The 18,465-nt window shown below is 42.5% G+C and overlaps 1 pseudogene; it reads left to right on the forward strand.

The window, feature by feature from the left end:
- Nucleotides 1–18,465, forward strand: part of LOC124973149 (ankyrin repeat, SAM and basic leucine zipper domain-containing protein 1-like) — a 100,245-nt pseudogene that overhangs the window by 27,958 nt on the left and 53,822 nt on the right.

Genomic DNA, 18,465 nt, shown 5'->3' on the forward strand with positions numbered 1-18,465 from the left:
ATTTATTCAACAAAATCAGGAGAGGAATTTAAAACTAAGGAAAGCAGAATTGAATTCTCTCACATCCCAGGGCTCAAGTTAAGTCCCATGATTGTAGCACCTTAGAATTCTGCTCAGTTTAGCTGCAGCTGAAGTGTGTAATGAAGTCAGGTGCACCTATCCCATCTTTCCATAGAGGATGATATTTTACATACCCACAGACATTTTTCCAACTCCACAAAGCTGGCAGGGTGTTGGGGGTAGGTCACCTTCAGCCAGAGGTTTCCTCTGGTCCTACTCCCTTATGCCAAATGTCCTGAGTTGTTGTTTACAATTCCATGTGGAAACAGAGAGTCTTGAATGATTAGTATGGCTCCATGTCTTCTGGGCACATTCCTCTTTCTCTGGCTCTCCCACCCACAATGTTATTGTGAAAGTAACATCCATCTGCAATTTATTTAGTACTGAAAGTCTAGCTAAGAGAGTTCTATTGTAACTAACAGAGAATTGCAGTAAATAACAGCAGCAAGGTCTCAACTGACCAAAAGAGACAAACAAAATTGGCAAAACCTGCAAATTAACTTTGTAACCATTTAAGGTCTTCTACCTTGCATCTCTATTCTATCTCTAAGTGTTGCCTCATCTTGTACTCCTACTCTTGTGCTTTGTGCTCCTGGATTATGAATCATTTTTTTAAACTTGTTCAAGTTGTTGAAGATTCTTCATTTTAACAGTGACTTTGGTATCTAACCTAAAAGTTTGTTGATTTAAATATAATTACATTTCAGTGATATACCTTTGATGTTTATAAACTATTTGCATGCTCAAGAAGTTATTAATATTTACAATAAAACTACTGCTTTTCAGAAAGTTTGAGAACCATAATATGGTTTTGAAGATTTTTAGCTTTTCAAAATTAGCAATATTTTAACAAATAGAAAAATCTAAAAACATTCAAATATTATAAAAATAATCCAAATGTTATGTAGATTAAAAATCTCAGTTACTTTTAACAAATTTTGAAGGAAAAATAAACTTAAAAGTGCAAACTACAGAAAATAATGTTGGAACCAGTCTTTAAATTTCAAGAACCTATTACAGAATTTTGGCAAGGTTTATATCAAATGTCATGGTGGTAGCATTCACATTGCATGATATATCATTTTTCATTTGTTTTGCTTGGTAGTGGATCCAGTGCTGAATGCATGCTAGGAAAACTACCAATGAGCTGTACCTCAGCTTCTAATATGAACTTTTAAAAGATTCTGTGCATTTAAGATAATGTTGTTTTAATTCTTTTAGTTATAGCACTTAAAAAATGTGTGTTTACTTAGCACATGTACCAATAGTATAAATGAAACAACTTATAAACCCATGAAGCAAAAACAGAAGAAATGGAGATTACAAAGGCAGATTGGGAGAATTTATTCTTAAATTAACTTTAGCATTAATTGCACATAATAAGATCATTTGTTTAATTCTCTAATGATTGAAATGTTAGACAAAGTAGTTTGAGAGACATCTAGATTAACAGTGTACACACAGTGTTCTTGCTTTTTTCCACTTTCTAGAGCTTGTCGCTAGTTTAATTCTGGGGGAGAGTGAGATGTCACTGAACACAGCAGGAACCCCTTTTTCCCACTCAGCTCAGAACATACCCCACACCTGAGGGCCTAGTCTTGCTGGGTAGAAGATGATGTTTGTTCACTTAAGGTGTTTGTCAAACACTGGTCACTGGGGTCAGAATGCTGTGGCCTTGACTGTGATGTCACCTTTGCTGTGCACCCAAAGTTGGATTGCTGGGCCTCTCCAGGCCTTCTATTCTTCACCTGTACAAGTGAGAACCATGCTTTCTTGGGATGCTCAAAAGGAATCAAAGTGTGTTTTTGGGCCTGATCCTTCTGTGGCAAAGCTGAGGTAAAGTTTGAGAACTGCCAGCTTTGCAGGGTCATTGTTTACAGCCTAGTTGGCAGTGTAGCCACTGCCCTGCTTCAACACACTGCAGATTTGCTGATAATTTGGTTCAAGCCCACACCTAATTCCTCCTTACAATCTTTACTGCCTATGCCAAGGTTGGTTTTTAGGAATAACAGCCAGTGTTGCTGGGGCACACTGGTCTCAACATGTTCTTCTTCCAGAGTTGCCAATTGACAAGAAGAAGTACAGAGCTGGTGTAGTTCTGGAATGACATCCACTACTGCATGGCTGTGGGGAGGCTGATTTTGGAGGTACTAACCAGCCTGCAGAGATTGCCCTGTAGGAAGAGGTACTGAAACCATGTGTCCGTACAGGTTCCACCAGGATGATTGAGGGTTAGATATACCACCAAGGGCCCCTGAGGTGCTGGTGGTGGGATAGGAGGTCACAGCCAGGACACCATCAGCAGTATGACATCAGTGGTTCTTGCTGACAGTGAGACAGGCCCCAGAACTGCCAGGAGGCATCAGGCCCTGGTGCCAAAGGGAATGGTGTGAGCTGAGGGATGCCCAGGCAGCCTCCAGAGAGAGGGAGCTGGACAGGAAAACAAGGCCACCTGGTTGTTTCTCACCCTCCAGACACAACATACACAACTCACACCATGTACAACAGGAAAAGCACAAAATTCACACCACACACAGTATAAATAATGCAAAACTCAGAGCATTCACACTACATGTATACAACATGCCACATGATACCACACAAATAACATAGCACATACCACATACAAGGAAAAGAGACATCAAACATACTACCCACATACAATACACCACACACCACATACATACCACACACAATACACATGTAATATACCACATACAGCACAAATAATACAAACACACCAACCATGCACACTACAACTATGCAACACACCATACAAATACTACATGTTTACACATGCAATTCACCACAAACACACTATGCACATCACATATGACAAACAACACACATCACACCACTCATAATAAACATACACAACATACTGTCCACAAATTATGTAGAACATATGCAGCACAAATGACATGCCACACACATGCCAAATATGACACAAAAACACATGACACACCAAACACACTACACATATGCAGCACACTACATACATACTATGCACTACACACATACCACATACTTAAAATACACACCAAGCACACTACACATATATATTACACCACATATATACTACACACAACACACACAAAAGACATTTGCATAATACATATCATATATGACAAAAAGTACATGCCATACACACACTAAACACACATCACCATGTACATGCCACACATCACGCAGAACACACAGCATATACTATGTACACATCACACCCATACACACAGAAGCACAAAACACACATACCACAAAATTCACACAGCATACACATTTTTCACACACCACATTCATGCACATCACACAGCACACACCACAGTCATGCTCACTGCACATACTCAGCACACACACACACACACACACATATACATGTGAATCAACCACAGGCAACTCTCTAAAGGTGATGTGCTTTCATCATCACCATGCCTACTAAACTGCAGGAGAAGCTGCCTCTGTTCCTTTTCCTGTGTCTTCCTTCATGGGCCAGGAGATGAGCTCCATGCTAGAGTCGTGACTGTGAGCCCTGCAAACCATCGGGCTGTGACCCTGAACACCAAGCACAGGTGGAGCACTGGCCCAGCAGGAGGTGCTGCACCCTGGAAAAGGCACCAGGATGCTGTTTGAAGGGTAGATCAGGGACAGAGATGGCAGAAAGCAGAGGAGGCTCAGAAAAGGAAGAGGTGAGGGAGAGACAGGGGGTAGGTGGTGGGGTACATGGTGGACCAAGCAGGGAAGACTCCCATTAGAAACAAGTGGACTTGTAGGCTTGTCCCGGCCCCACTGCAGTGTCAGGAAGGTCCCCACAGGAGACATACACAAAGCAGGAAGCTCAGTGTAAAGGATTATGAACCATAGGAGGAATAACTGACTCACCTTCCAATATCCTACCACCAAGGCAGACCTGACAGTAGAGATCTAAATACCTGAGGAAGTAATTAAGGTTTAGTGCAATCATGAGGTCAGTGCTCTGTTGCAGCAGGATTAGTGTCTGTTGAAGAAGAGACTCAAGCCACGTGAGCACACCCAGAGCCGGTGGCCACCTACAGGCCAAGATAGGAGGCTTGGGGTCAAACATGTTTTGCCAGAAGACCCTGTACTTTCAGCCTCTAGGACTGTGGGAAAGTATTTCTGATGCTCATGCCACCCAGTCAGTGGCATTTAGTTATAGTAGCCCAAAGAGGCTTCTAGACTGGCACACGTCAGTTCTCTTACAATGAGTCAGAGAGTGTGGGAGGCAGGATGGGAGAGTGGAAGTGAGGGACGATGAGATACAATTGGAGATTTGAAACAGGACTTATGCCCTGAAGTTGACCCTGCAGAGATGCACAGGAGCTTGGTCCTTCTACCACCACACCTCCAGGTCTGACCACAGGGGTTAAGGGCATTTCTAGATTCTTCCACTGCTCAAGGACAGCGTGAGGAGGGTGGGTCAAGTCTTAAATAACTAAGTGTACAGACCAAGTGGGCAAGGGCCAGTCTGGGGGTAGGTGACAGGGTTGGGGAGCTGCATTTGGTATGTGGTAGATAATTCAAAACTCCTGTAAAAACTGGGTTGAGGAGAGGGAGAATGTAAGGAGACACTGAGTCTCCACTGCCCAGGAATTGCCATGAGATTCCAGCCTTTAGAATTTGACCTCTGTCTCTCTTACTGCAGAGACTGGCAGGCCAAGTTAGCCTGCAGCAGGTGCCAATGAGTAGAATTAGGAGAGCTCAAGCTGACACAGACCAACTGTGCCTTTCAGAAACCTCTGTTCAGTGGGATGGGGACATTCTGCAGCTGGTGAGAACTGAAGGCATTGTGTACTGAAAATTTTCCATTCCCATAAGATCCACTCACACTAATATATGAATAGGACCAGCATATCCTTGTCCATGGTGGTGGGGTGGAAAGTGCCTGCCCCTGTGGTCCAGCTGGGCTTGGTCTCTAGGTCTTGACTGCACAAGTCCTGCATGACAACAGCCTGCAGCAGAACCATGGTCCCAAGGTCTGGCAGTGTCAAGTGGTCCTCATGAACAACTAGCTCTTTCTCTAACCTTAGGGAGAAAGGAAGATCAACCTGACACATGTCACCTGTGCATGAACAGGATGTCCAGGAAATCCTGGACTCCGGGTGGCTGCATTCATTGTAGAGTAGGGGATAAGGCCCTAGGCTTTGCAGGAACAGGGAAGCCAAAGAGGTTTCCACCATCAACCCAGAAGCCTGAGGCCACTCTGTTCACTCCCCAACTTCCTTGTTCTGAGCCTTGCTTTCTGTCCTCAGAGAAGGGAAGTCACTACAACCTGTGAGTCCCACCCAGCATTTTGCTTCTGTGTGCAGTGATGAACAACATCATTGTTTGTGACATCTGGACACCCTCTGATACCTAAAGATATGCTTCTAAAGGAGAGAGCATCACAAGAGATAAGGGCTGTGGAACCACGCTTAATCCCCTGGAGACCATGTCTTCATAAACCTTCTGCATTTCTCCCAACTAAAGAACAATTTCCTTCTTGCTCTGATTTCCAGGACTATCTCACCAGGTTGCCCATGGTGATCTCTCTATGTCCATTGTCCATCTCCCCATCAAAATGACTCAAAGGCATTCTCAAAGGCCCAGTCATTGCAGAAATTTAAAGACAAGCTGAATGCACAGGACATAGTTGGCACTCAATAAAGCTTAACTGACCAGTGGTTGAGTGGACAAATGTGTGGTTGAATGAATAAGTTAATGGAAAAAGGGGCCTCTCCTTCCATGGGAGGAAACAGAAAAAAAGATGCCTTCTGTGTACTGGGAAGTGAGTTCTCACCAGATACTAAACCTGCCCTTGCCTTGAACTTGGGCTTTCACTTCCAGAACTGTGAGAAATTAGTTTGTTTTTTATAAGTCACCAGTCTAAGTGTGTTGTTGTGACTCCCTAAAAGGAGCAAGATGTTCCTGCTTGGCCTCTTCCTTCCTCCTTGGCTTCTACTTCAAGTCCCCTGGGAATCACCAGAAGTATCAGACTCCCTATACCAAGCATGTACTCATGCACCAGTGGCCAAGTGTCTCATCCTGGACACTAGAGCTGAGCATGATAGGGATCCAGTTGGACCATTTGGGAACTGGACTCTCTTTGTGTTCTGCCAAAGACTCCAGATCAGGCACATTCAGCCATGGACACCCACCAACATCATCCTGAGAGGAGAAAAACTTGTAAGTGGACACCTGGAGGTGCCCTGTGCTACACCAGGTACCCAGCCTTTCCCTGTGACCTCCTTGGTACATCTAGTCTAAAAATGGTTTAGGGCTCATGCACAAAGCTGAAATTTTGTAGCAATCAGCCTGTTTCTAAGCATTCTTGTCTTGTTTTTGTCATTCTGGTGATTGAACCCTAGGATGCTTTATCAATAAGCTAAATCCCCACCCCTATTTATTTTTTGATTTTGAGGCAGGGTCTACCTAATTTTTCCAGGCTAGACTGGAAACTAGGATCCTCCTGCTTCCACATCCTGAGTATTGGAGACTACAGGCATCCACCACTGCACCTGGGTTACTATGCACTGATATGTAAGAAACAGAAAGTAGACATCGAAGTCATGCCTGTGATCCATGGTCATTAGCACAATTAACCACATGTTTTCTGACTGCACCAGGGTCTAGGAACCAGCCCAGCCCTAGTGAAATGGATTTGGGATCAAGTCTAGAATAAATAGCTAGAAAAGGCATTCATTGGTCACACAGCTAGGGAACTGGTTATTTTTCATTCACACTTCAGGATCTGCATGAAATTCAAATTCTCATTACAGTGAGCACATAACACAACCAACATTTTGAACCACAACCCACAGAGTGTGATGGTAGGGAGACATAATCACATCTCAGGGCCCTGCATAAAGGAATGAAAAGATGGGCTTCATAAGCTTTTTCTATGAAAGACTGAGAAGAATCCAGCCCTGCATGGCATGTTGATGTTGACCCTTTTAATCACACCACTGCCACCACCAGATATGTCTTCTGCCCACCACACAGCATGTTACTGTGCCAACATACATTCTGAGTCATCTAAGCAGATTTAATGTCATCACCATGAAGACTTTCTCTTTGGCTTTTCTTGTGAAATTGTTAAAAGGAAGATTCTGACCTACCTAGGAAAATATTTTAATCAGTTCATTCCAGAAAAAAACTATGAGAATTCAATTCTGATGTTCCCATTCTGCTGCTTCTTGAGGTTGTGACAAATGTCTAATGAAGCCTCCACTTTGCCCCAACCTGAAGGGTGAAATGCTGTGACTGGCAGCCATTCCAAATCCCACATGGAAGAGTCCAAGTGCATAAGCATATGAAAAGCTCACAGGAACAAATTTGTGAAAATAAGAAAACTGCCAAAATTGGGCCTCACTCTTCAAATTCCATATAGATAACCATATCCTCCTTCATTCAGCATCCCAACCTATGTACATAATTCTTGGAGTTAGAGAAGCATGTCCCTGGGAAAAACAGGTCAGTGTCCTGTGCATGGTGATACAGCAATATTCAAGTAGGCAAGACCTGCTCAGAGATAAGGACCAGCTGGGGCCTGAGCACATAGAGGAATGAGACACATCAACACTGACATCCTAGTCAGACAGCATGTGTGTGAAACATTGGACAAGTAGAGGAATGTCCAAGTAAAGCTGGACCAAGTTTTAAGAACACCTGTGTGACCCTATGCCAGTTTCCAGGCACATTCCTTTATCTATTCTTTTGACTACGTTGCTTGGTAGGCATGCTGTCTTAACCTCTACAATAACCTCCAATGAGGTGAAGAAGTGATCTTAAGGGCAAGTAGGCTAAGATTCATGAGAGAAGTGTTGTCAACATCTCTGAGCTAACAAGAAGTAAATTGAATCTTTCTCCCTAGCTGGGTGCCATCCTATAAATCACTCTGTCCACTATCCCTATTCTTTCTGGGGCTTCTGAAACTATATTCAATGTTAAAATGAAATTTGAAACCTCCCAAATGAACTTTAAAGATTGACTAAGCACGTGTATATGCTTTCCATGTGCACATCTTTTTCTTTCACTTGATAATTTAACATAGTTTTTTTTTTATTTTAAACAAATGGGATACATGTTTTTTCTCTATTTGTACATGGAGACAAGGAATACACTTTGTTTAATCATAAATTTGCATAGGGTAATGTTGTTTGACTCATTTTGTTATTTATTTTTCCCTTACCCCCACCCCACCCACCACTCTTTTCCCTCTATATAGGCCTTCCTTCCTCCATTCTTACCACCCTCCTTATCCCTAACCCTAAAACTAACACTAACCCTAAGACTAACCCCTCCCACACCCCATTATATGTCCTCATCCACTTATCAGTGAGATCATTCATCCTTTAGTTTTTTGAGATTGCTTATCTCACTTAGCATGATATTCTTCAATTTCACCCATTTGCCTGCAAATGCCATAATTTTATCATTCTTCATGTCAGAGTAATATTCCATTGCATATATATTCCACAGTATTTTATCCATTCATCAACTGAAGGGCATCTAGATTGGTTCCACAATCTGCCTATGGTGAATTGACCAGCAATGAACATTGATGTGGCTGTATCTCTGTAGTATGCTGATTTTAAGTCCTTTGGGTATAGGCCAAGGAGTGGGATAGCTGGGTCAAATAGTGGTTCCATTCAAAGTTTTCTGAGGAATCTCCATACTGCTTTCCAGAGTGGCTGCACTAATTTGCAAGCCCACCAGCAATGTATGAATGTACCTTTTTCCCCACATCCTCACCAACACCTATTGTTGCTTGTGTTCTTCATAATTGCCATTCTAATTGTGTTGAGATGGAATCTTAGGGTAGTTTTGATTTGCATTTCTCTTATTACTAGAGATGTTGAACATTTTTCATATACCTGTTTATTGCTTGCACACCTTCTATGATGTGCCTGTTCATTTCCTTAGCACATTTGTTGATTGGATTATTTGTATTCATGGTGTAGAGTTTTTTGTGTTCTTATAGATTCTGGAAATTAGCGCTCTATCTGAAGTATGAGTAGGAAAGATATTCTCCCACTCTGTAGGCTCTCTCTTCACATCACTGATAGTTTCCTTTGCTGAGAGAAAGCTTTTTAGTTTGAATCTATCCCAGTTGTTGATTCTTGCTTTTATTTCTTCTGCTATGGGAGTTCTCTTAAGGAAGTCTAATCCTAAGCTAACAAGTTGAAGATTTGAACCTACTTTTTCTTCTATAAGATGCAGGTTCTCTGGTCTGATTCTGAGGTCCTTGATCAAATTTGAGTTGAGTTTGTGCAGGGTGAGAGCTAGGGGTTTAATTTCATTCTGTTGCATTTGGTTTTCCAGTTATCCCAGCATCATTTGTTGAAGAGGCTATCTTTTCTCCATTGCATATTTTTGGCCCCTTTGTCTAGTATGAGAAAATTGTATTTATTTGGGTTTGTGTCCATGTCCTCTATTCTGTCCCATTGATCTACCTGTCTATTTTGGTACCAATACCATGCCATTTTTGTTACTATTGCTTTGTAATAGTGTTGAAGATCTGGTACTGCGATACCCCCTGCTTCACTCTTTCTACTGAGGATTGCTTTAGCTCTTCTCGGTTTTTTATTCTTCCAGATGAATTTCATAATTGCTTGCTCTATTTCTGTAAGGTACATCATTGGGATTTTAATTGCAATTGCATTGAATCTGTATAGCACTTTAGGTAGTATGGCCAATTTGACAATATTAATTCTTCCTATCCAAGAACATGGGAGATCTTTCTATGTTCTAAGATTTTCTTTAATTTCTTTCTTTAGTGTTCTGTAATTCTCATTGTAGATGTCCTTCACCTCTTTTGTGAGATTGAGTCCCAAGTATTTTATTTTTTTATGCTATTGTTAATGGGGTAGTTTCCCTAATTCCTCTTTCTGAAGATTCATCATTTATGTATAAAAATACATTGGATTTATGAGCATTGATCTTGTAACCTGCTACTTTACTGAATTCACTTATGAGATATAAAGTTTTCTGGTGGAATTTCCAGGTTCCTCTAAATATATAATCATGTCATCAGTGAACAGGGATAGTTTGAATTCTTCTTTTCCTATCTGTATCCCTTTAATTTATTTGGTTTGTCTCATTGCTCCGGCTAGAGTTTCAAGGATGATGTTGAATAGAAGTGGTGAAAGAGGGCATCCCTGCCTTGTTCCAGTTTTTAGGGGGAATGCTTTCAGTTTTTCATTATTTAGAATGATATTGGCCATGGGCTTGGCGTAGATGGCCTTTTCAAAGTTAAGGAATGTTCCCATTACCCCAATTTTTTCTATTGTTTTGAGCATGAAGGTATTCTGTATTTTATCAAATGCTTCTTCTGCATGTATTGAAATAATCATGTGATTCTTAATTTTAAGTCTGTTGATATGGTGAATCACATTTATTGACTTCTGGATGTTGAACCAACCTTGATTCCCTGGGATAAAACCCACTTGATCATGGTGCACTATCTTTTTAATATATTTTTGGATGCGATATGCTAAAATTTAGTTGAGAATTTTTGTGTCAATATTCATTAAGGATATTGGTCTGAAATTAACTTTCCTCGATGTGTCTCTGTCTGGTTTAGGTATCAGGGTGATATTGGCTTCATAGAATGAGTTTGGGAGGTTTCCCTCCTCTTCTATTTCATGGAATACTTTGAGGGGTATTGGAATGAGCTCTTCTTTAAAGGTTTTGTAGAACTTGACTGAGAAGCCATCTGGTCTTGGACTTTTCTTTGTTGGTAGGCTTTTGATGACGTCTTCTATTTCATTACTTGAAATTGATTTATTTAAGTTGTGTATGTCCTCCTCGTTCAGTTCAGGTAATTCATATGTCTCTAGAAACTTGGTGAGTTCGAGGTTTTCAAAACAGCTTCTAATTATGTTTTGTATTTCACTTGTGTTGGTTGTGATATTTCCTTGTTCATTCTGAATTTTAGTGATTTGATTTTTCTCCCTCTTTCTCTTTGTTAGTGTGGCTGAGGGTTTATCAATTTTGTTTATTTTTTTAAAGAACCAACTATTTATTTTGTTAATTTTTCCGATTGTTTCTTTTGTTTCAACTTCGTTGATTTCATGTCTAGTTTTCAATATTTCCTGTCTTCTTCTACTTATGGTGTTGGTCTGCTCTTCTTTTTCTAGGGTTTTGAGCTGTAGGGTTAAGTCATTTATTTGTTGTTTTCTATTTCTTTTGTTGAATGTGCCCCATGAAATAAATCTTCCTCTTACTACTGCTTTCATAGTGTTCCAGAGATTTTGATATGATGTGTCTTTGTTCTTGTTTACTTCTAAGAATTTTTTTATTTCCCTCCTGATGTCTTCTGTTATCCATTCATCATATAATAGTGTATTATTTAATCTCCAGGTATTGGAGAAGTTTCTGTTTTTTTTATTCTGTCATTTATTTTAAAGTTCAATCCCTTATGATCTGATAGACTACAAGGTAGTATCTCTATCTTCTTGTATTTGCTAACATTAGCTTTGTGGCATAAAATATGGTCTATTTTAGAGAAGGATCCATGAGCTGCTGAGAAGAAAGTGTATTCATTCTTTGTTGGATGGTGTATTCTATATATTTCCATTAAGTCTAAATTGTTGATTGTGTTATTGAGATCTATGGTTTCTTTATTCAATTTTTGTTTGGACGATCTATCCAGTGGTGAGAGAGGTGTGTTAAAATCACCTAGTATTGTTGTGTTGTGGTCTATTCGATTTCTGGAATTGAGAAGGATTTGTTTGATATACATGGATGAGCCAATGTTTGGCGCATAGATATTTATGATTGTTATGTTCTGCTGATTTATGCTTCCCTTAAGCAGTATGTAATATCCTCCTTTATCCCTTCTGACTAGTTTTGGCTTGAAGTCCACATTATCTGAAATGAGGATGAATACTCCAGCTTTTTTGCTGTGTCCATGTGCATGGTATGTTCTTTCACATCCTTTCACCTTTAGTCTATGGGTATCTCTTTCTATGAGATGAGTCTCTTGCAGGCAGCATATTTTTTGATTTTTCTTTTTAATCCAATCTTCCAGTCTATGTCTTTTGATTGATGACTTCATGCCATTAATATTCAGGGTTATTATTGTGATATATTTTGTATTCCCAGTCATTTGACTCATTTTTTTTTTGACATGATTTGGTTTCTCCTTTATTTGGCTATTCCTTTAGGCTAGTTCCTCCCATTGCTGATTTGCATTGTTGTTTTTCATCTCTTCCTCATGGAATATTTTGCTGAGAATGTTCTGTAATGCCAGCTTTCTTTTTGTAAGTTCTTTTAGCTTTTGTTTATCATGGAAGGATCTTATTTCTTCGTCAAATCTGAAAGTAAGTTTTGCTGGGTTTAAGATTCTTGGTTGGCATCTGTTTTCTTTCAGGGCTTAGTAAATGTTGTTCTAGGCCCTTCTAGTTTTAGTGTCTGGATTGAAAAATCTGCTGATATTCTTACTGGTTTCCCCCTGAATGTAATTTGCTTCTTTACTCTCGGGGCCTTTAAAATTGTGTCTTTATTTTGTAAGTTAGGTATTTTCATAATAATGTGCCTTGGTGTGGGTATGTTGTAATTTTGTATATTTGGAGTCCTATAAGCTTCTTGGACTTGATTTTCCATTTCATTCTTCAGATTTGGGAAATTTTCTGATATTATTTCATTGAATAGATTGTTCATTCCTTCAGTTTGTTTCTCTAAGCCTTCCTCAATCCCAATAATTCTTAATTTTGTCCTTTTCATGGTATCCCATAATTCTTGTAGATTCTGGTCATGATTTCTTACCATCTTCCCTGTTTGGTCAACTTTGTTTTCAAGGCTAAATATTTTGTCTTCAATGTCTGAGGTTCTGTCTTCCAGGTGTTCTAACTTATTGTTTATGCTTTCTATAGAGTTTTTAACTTGGTTTATTGTTTCCTTCATTTCAAGGATTTCTGTTTCTTTTTTCAATATCTCTTACTCTTTATTTAAATCATCTCTTGCTTCCCATATTTTGTCTTTTAACTGTTGATTGGTGCGATTATTTAATGCCTGCATTTGCTCTTTCTTCTCCTCCTTCATTTCCTGCATTTGCTCTTTCATCTCCTCATTTGATTCCTTGATTGTTTTAAATATGTATATTCTGAACTCCCTTTCTGACATTTCTTCTTCTGTGCTGTCATTGGGTTTTATTGAGGTAGTATCTAGGTTTGTTTGGGATATTTTCTTCCCTTGTTTTTCCATATTGCTCAGATGTCAGCGGGACTCTGAGATAATGCAGATTGCCTCTATTGGCTTATAGTGTCCCTGTAGATTTGCAGTGTATCACCTCCCAGCCTTCAGTAGCCTAAAGTGTTGGAGGAACTTGGAAATGCAGTGTTTCTGAAGAAAGCTGCCCCTAGCCCACTACTGGTCCCAGGACTTGGAGCTGGCTCTGCGCAGAAAGGCTCTCACTGGGAGGTCTGCTCTGAGAAGCTGGTCGTGTAAGGAGCCTGCCACCAGAGTGGAGCAGGGATGCTTGGAGAAGTCCCTGGCTGTGCTCTCCTGGTCCCTGAAACTGACTGCGGGCCGGAGCTCGTGGCTGGTGGGACTTGGAGCTGGTTCTGTGCAGAAAGGCTCTCAGTGGGTGGCCTGCTCTGAGAAGCTGGTCGTGTGGGAGGAGCCCACCACTGGAGTGAGCAGGGCTACCTGGGAAGACTCTAGCTGCCCTTCCCCGCTCTGATAAGCTACCCCTATCCGGGCCTTCCACCCAGGCTGAGCTTCACCCAGTGGGGGAGACTCACCCCGTGGCTCTATTTTAGTCCGAGTCTCTCAATGCCTCCCCTTCTTGAATCCTGGGTTCTGGAGCAACTGGAGATGCATTCACCCTCTAGTCCACCATCTTGGATTGCCCCGTGGAAAGAGCCACATCTTTCGTATATACTTTAATGGATGGAATTCATGTCATCAAAGTCCACTTGGGAACAATAAAAACACTGGCTTGAGACCCACACACCTGTGTCTGCCTTACCTGTTACCTGGAGTCCCACAGCATGACAGATAGGAAGGAAGAAGCTGAGGATTGAAGGACCTGCCTGAATACATTCCTGGGGTGCCCAGGGGTTGTTCAAGTCCTTGCCCAAACAATGACATTATTGACTAATGGTAGTTTTTGCCTGGGCCAGGGTCTCTCCCCAGCTCTAGTGATGTCTCAGTCTGGTACTTTGTGTCATGAAGGGCTTCTAAGCACCCTGGGATATGAAAGAGCACTCTTGTCCTCAACCCCTGATGGTCAGTCCATGCCCTGTCCAAGTTATGACAACCAAAATATGTTTAGACATTGCCACCTGTCTCCTGGGGACAAAGTAGCAGTTTGAGGTGGACAGGCCTCACCTTTTAGTCACTGCCCACAGGTGGACACTTCTCCTTGTGGCTCTGGAATGCACTGCTGTGAAGAAAAATGCAGACAATGCCCAGAGAATGCAGACAGAGCATGGTGCCTGAGTATGGATGGTGTAAGCCCCAGGCATATTGAAAAACACTTTTGTAGGGATTGAGCCACAACCCTATAAGCAAGACCATCTTCATCTGACTCCACAGCAAGGACATTAAAGTTTAGCAAAGTGAAATCTTCCCCTTCCCCGAGGACAGTAAGCAGTGGTGACTTTGGGCTGTACTTCTGACAGCCCTGACTGTAGCAGAGTCCCCTTACAGTAGGTGGACCTCTGTCAGACCCCTGAGCTGATGCCTCCTTGAGACCAAAGAAGCCTCCAGGTGCAGTGAAATTAACTCAGTGCTCTGCCAGAGATAAACCACATTTCCAAGGGGTCTCATCCCTGGTTCCTGGGATGAGCACTCATGGGAGACCTCAAGGGACCTAGAGCTCTGGAACAGAAAAGTACAGGTTCCTTGGTGCCCAAGGAGTTTCACATTCAGCATCCTCAGTGCCCCACTTTCCTTCTTCACTTTAGAAAGCCCAGGGTGTGTTGAAATCAAGTCACTTACACGTGGATCTAGATGGAAAGCATTTGACAATGACTCCCAAGAACAAACCACAATGGGGACCTCTGATGCTTCACCCAACAAGGAGGGAATGGTGAGCATGGAGACTTTCCCTCTCTCAAGACTGGTGGCGGCTCCAGCAAGCAACACCCAGGGAACCAAGGCAATTTTCCTCCCAGCTCTGAAGTCCACCCATACCTGGGGTTCCAGAGGTCATCAGTGGCTGAGGTGGTAATAACTTTCTTGCCACCTCGAAACACTGGTGATTTTAAAGACCTGGCCACCAAAAAGAATGAACCTTCAACAGAAGACTTTCAGACCCTCTGGTCTCTGGATCTCCAGGAGGCAAGAGTTCTTCTGCCAAGGCTCCTCCCACTGGATCTGCACCTGGCATGACTCCTTCCACTGCCTCCATGTCCACATCTAGGGTAGAATGGAAGTCCTATTCCATCTTGGAGGATGAACCTTCTCCCTGCTGTATTTTCTGCAACCCCTCACCTGCATCTCCTGTCTCTGACATTACTCCAGGGAAGGATGCTGCAGTCAAATTCAAAGTAAAGCTTTGGAATACAGATTACCTGGGATCCATCAGCAAGTCTTGGAGTCCCAGACAGGATGGAAAAGGGGAGTTATAGAAGGAACAGGGATTACCTAGTCATTGGGGCATCCCAGGATGGAGCCTACACCCTGGAGATGGCAGACCACAGAGATGTCTCAAGGGCCTGAGAAAACAGAGACAGTGTGCTTTGGCCCCATGGGGAGATGGAAGCTTCCCCTTAAGCAAAAGACACAGGCTTCTGAAACCAGGTGCTTTCCAGGCTTCACCCTCTGTTGTGAGTGATCTGTGCCATTAACACAGAGGTACATGCTTGTGTCTTTCTGTGATGTCAGAACTTGGTGTGTAACAATAAATTCACAAACTACACCAATTCCCTTGGATTTAATTCACTGAGTACTCAGGGTTCACAAGGTGTCATGATGCAACAATCACATGCTCTTTTACTCTATTCCAATCTTAATTACTGATAACACTGAAGTCACTTACCACACATCATGCACATCATACAAAGATAGAGATGTCACAAAATGGCTAAGGAAGGGTTAACAGTGGCCACAGAGTTCAAAGAGTTTAAAATGAGATCAAAGTGGGAGTAGATACAAGTGCAGGTTCCTCAGGGGCACAAATAAAAGCAGCCTATGGCATGGGGTCCAGGCCAGGGTCCTGATGTCAGGCAGCTTCACAAGGATGGGTTAAGCAGGAAGTTTGAACAAGTTGAAGTTCCAGGGTTCCTCAATAGTTCACCTGTTGATCTCCCAAGTTCCTGGTCTGTTGACCCCTGATGCATTTATTGGGGAGTCTGATAAGATGGTGGGTCAGTGTGCAACTCTCTACCACTGTCTCAGGAGCCTCTCCTGGTGTTCAGGTGAGGGGGCTGCAGAGTTAGGTGGTCTGCAGTGTCTGGTAAGCTCACAGTCCTGGTTTTCCATATGTGGGTCTGATATTCCCATGTGCTCATGTGCATCTCTTAATAAGTTCACAGGTAGTGATTTTTATGAATATGATTAATTTATCCATGGGTTTGTGCCTTATGCTTGTGCTGCACATCAGGAGTTATTCTTTTCTTTCTTATTTCTCAGTGTTTGGTACTCAGGGTTGAACCCATTAGCCGGGTACCTTTCCACTGAGCTGCACCTCAGATCTTTATTTTCTATTTTGAGATAGGAGCTCACTAGAAGACCCTGCCCACCACCTACACTCATCCAACATCCATGTCCTCCATGACAGGAGGGGGCCAGCACTGGACATGGTGTCCGTCCAGCTCTCCTTACTGGCCTGGGTCTGGAAAGGGACTCATCCATCCACCTTCACAGTCCTAAATGGTGCAAAGGCCTTTCCTGGAAGATGCCCTTCTGGTTTCTGAGGTTTTTTATCATCAACCACACATACCTAGTGACCCTCTAGCTACAGCCAGCAGCCTGGTACTTAGCTGCATCCAAATGGTTTTCCTGAGCTCACCCCAGCTCTCAGGGCATGGCCAGAATTAGAAGTCTCCAAGTTTAGCATTTCCACAGGGTGGTGGTTTGCTCTGAGATTTGCATGCCCTCACCCTGGATAGTTCCTTGAAGAGCCTGTCAAGTGTTAAGGTGTCTGGCTCAGGTTCAACAGCTCCCTATGTTCCCTTACAGTCTGGGGAGATTCCCAGGGCCATTTCCTTGCCCTCTGCTTCTCCCAAATTCTCCCCATTCAACCCCAGGAAGGTGTTCACACTCCCTGTATTTCTACCCAAGCCTGGTGCCTCCCACCATGTCTCTTCTCTTATCCTATGGCCACACAAGCAAAGTGACCTGACTCGCTGAATCAATAGTCCTCATTCCTGCCTGAGGACAGTGACCTTGGCTGGCACTGGGACTGGGTTTCCAAAGGCCTCTTCTAACTCCTCACCAGCTGATGTCTATAGGGCCTCTGCAGGACACTGCTCTGGGGCAGATGGAGATGGGAAACCAGGACCATCTCCAGCTGCCAAGAACTGAGGAGGTCAGGATGATGTAAAGCCAAGCACCATCCTCCAGGCATGAGCAAGTACCTCCTACAGCAGGGGAGAGTCTCTCACTCTAGTGACTTATGGGAAGCTTCTGTAAGAGTAGTGATCCAGGGGCTCCAGGAGGGTACTGCACTGCAGAGTCACCAAGCCAGGGGAGAGGTGAGAGTGGGCCTGGGGAGGAGGGTGGGCAGGAGTTCTGGCAGGTCAGGCCAGTTTGTTGAGGAACCACTAGAAGATCTTGAGCAAGACTACAGTGTGGGGCAGAAGTTTAGAGGACAGAGGTCACATGTCAACCCTGAGGCCCGAAGGGGTGTCCTTATAGTTGGGTGTGGAGCAACAGCAGCAGGTACCCTTGAAGAGGCCCTGCAGCTCTGAAGGAGGCAGTTCTAGCCTTTTTGCATATGTGTGGACTATAAAAATACTAGACATAACAAAGTTTTTGATGTCATTCTAACTTACACTTGCATGTATGTAATCCAACTGCACAGCATTTTAATATCATTCCTGTTGGTAAGAGTAAAACTAAGTCCTCTGGTTGCCTTGTTTAAAAGTGCAAATGCCTTCAGACCCCAAAATCCATTCATGTTCTACAAAATCAACAAGAAAAATAATCTAAAGATTTGGAATCTTTGAGGTCCTTTGTTTTCTCCTCTTACAGTTTATAAAGTGACTTCTCTCCAGCCTCAAGTTGGAGTAGCATCAACCAGCTTCCCTCCTGTTGACTTGAAAATAGGAGTTGTCTGCCCAAAACCATCGCAAAAAAAAAAAAAAAAAGTGCCACTGTTCTGATTAAGTAGGGTGTTATGTGTGGGTTTTTTCTTTCTTTCTTTCATCTAGAAAGCCTATGCTGGACTTGTTCTGGGTATGATTAGAAATCATAATACCTTCTCCACTCTCTAAGGACTTACTGTTAAATGGGATA

This window comes from Sciurus carolinensis (genome assembly GCF_902686445.1).
Source record: "Sciurus carolinensis chromosome 14 unlocalized genomic scaffold, mSciCar1.2 SUPER_6_x, whole genome shotgun sequence".
NCBI classification, from domain to species: domain Eukaryota; kingdom Metazoa; phylum Chordata; class Mammalia; order Rodentia; family Sciuridae; genus Sciurus; species Sciurus carolinensis.